Source organism: Lissotriton vulgaris, chromosome 8 (genome assembly GCF_964263255.1).
Source record: "Lissotriton vulgaris chromosome 8, aLisVul1.2, whole genome shotgun sequence".
Taxonomy (NCBI): Eukaryota; Metazoa; Chordata; class Amphibia; order Caudata; family Salamandridae; genus Lissotriton; species Lissotriton vulgaris.
Window position 1 is genome coordinate 815,308,842 of NC_141696.1, and position 2,417 is coordinate 815,311,258.

Sequence of the window (2,417 nt, forward strand, 5' to 3'; positions counted from 1 at the left end):
GTGGCACAATACATGTTTCAGCCCCTGGTAGGCCTCTGGGGTACCTATGCCCTGGGTACCTAAGGTACCATATACAGGGACTCGCAAAGGTGACCCAGTAGCCAATCTGGTATGTACCTAAAGTACATGGTATCAATTTAGAAAGAGACCAGATGGGCTATGGGCCCTATTAGCAGGGCCACAGCCAGACTAAAGTCGAAAAACCAGTAAAACACAGCAAAAAGTGGGGATAACCATAGGAAGCAGACCCTACTCTCCTACGCACCCCCCGCCCCCCCCCCCCCCCAGCGCAGGGACATTAAACTAACCTTGACCAGTTGAGTCCTCATGTTCTAAGTGTAAATATCTGGAGAGTCCATCTGCATTGGCATGGTTACTCCCAGGTCTATGTTCCACTGGATAGTCCATCCCCTGTAGAGAAATGGACCACCTGAGCAGTTTGGGAAGTTCACCCTTCATCTGTTTTAGCCATAAGAGGGGCTTATGGTCTGTCTGAAATGTGAAGTGAGTACCAAACAAGTATGGCCTCAGCTTCTTCAGAGCCCAAACCACAGCAAAGGCCTCCCTCTCAATAGCTGACCAACGTTTCTCTCTAGGGGTCAGCCTTCTGCTAATAAAAGCTACTGGCTGGTCCTGACCTTCATCATTCAATTGTGATAGCACAGCCCCTACCACCAACTCAGAAGCATCTGTTTGTACAATGAATTCTTTGGAGTAGTCAGGACTTTGCAGAATTGGTGCAGTGCATATGGCCTGCTTCAGGTCATCAAATGCCTTTTGACAGCTGACAGTCCACTGAACTTTCTTAGGCATTCTTTTAGAAGTTAAGTCTTCCAGGGGTGTCATTATGGAACCATACCCCTAGACAAATCTCCTACAGTACCCATTCAGGCCCAAGAAAGCTCTGACCTGAGTCTGGGTGGTAGGAGCAACCCAGTCCATTATGGTCTGTATTATGGTCTGGATTTTGCTCTGCAATGGTTGAACCTGTCCTCCACCTACAAGATGGCCCAGGTACAGCACGGACTGGTGATTCCGGGCACCGAACAATCCCCTGGTTGGCCGGATGGTGTGGGGGCTGGTTTTATCAGAGGGGGCCGATTTTCGGGCCGTTACTCCGTGACCTTATTGTAAGGTCACTGACTCACTGAGTCACGGCACAAATTACCGTGGGGGGGGAAGCAAAACTGGCATGATTGACATACCATTCATGTGGCATTTCTTTGGGGCAGGTCAGTGATATATTAATAAGGTGCCCTGCAGGCGCACAGCGCCCAGAAGTCTCTGTGTCAGCGTCTGCGCACTGTCTTTAGGGTGGGGACCGGGCTGGGGCTGCCTGTTGACCAATTGTGTCATGTGCATTGAGGGCGAGGGTAATGCTCGTGCAATTAAACGTTTGTGTTTGGCTTCCCTAGGCCCAGTCTAGTTCTTCTGCTCTCCTCTGCCGGACCCGCAGGTGAGTGTCTGTCACTCAGGCCTGGTGTCTGTTGTGTGTTGTCTCGTCCATCACGGTCCACTCGCGTAGGGGCATCATCAGGATTCATCATGGGCTGGGCACAGTCAGGTGGGCGCAGGCCGGTTTCGTTCGGTTGCTGTGGACCAGGGCCTGTTTGAATAGTTCTTCTAGGAATGTCCTGAATACTACATATTACGGTTTTGCTCTCAAGGTTGGGTTGAGAATGTGACAGATTTTTGGACTCTGCTCTGTTGGCTTTGCCGTTTGATTTTCTGCTGAATAAACCGCTTCTTAGAGATGTGTCGTTTAGTTCCAAATATTAAAGAATTCTTCAGGAGCCTTTCAGTAGTTACATCACTTCTGTCAACGATTGTGAGTGTCTGGCAAGATATATATTATTTGGAAAGTTGCAAACTATTATATAATTTCTTTAAATGTTTGGCAGCTTAAAAACATGTCATGGTTGTGGTAATAGTTGGCAAGCTTCTCTGAATGTATTTCAGGCTCAGATAACAAGGCTCGAGCATAGTAACATTTTCCAGAAATCCAGTTAGTACTGCTCAGTGTTTCAGGATTTTTTTTGCAGGATCCAGCAAACCTCTGATGTTTTTGCAACATCCAAAATGTTTATTAAAAGATCTGATTTTTTTTTTTTAGCCCCCTCTTGTTAATTTTAAGGAAGTATTTGATTTGTTATCGGTTTGCTCTTTAGTGGTGAGATCTGACAGGGTTTTGTTTTTATTTGAGCCTTTCGACTGTATCTACTACTGAATTCGGGTAACAATTGCCAGCTGTTTGGAAGTTTCTGGCAGTCTCATGGCAATGCTTGTCAAGATAATCGTATCCGGTGCTGACCGCCTGAATTCTGGTTTTCTATCCGAAATTGCAGGTTTCTGGTAGAACGTGTCATGTAGATGTGAATAGCGACTAATTAAATGAAGGATAATTACCAATTTTAAAT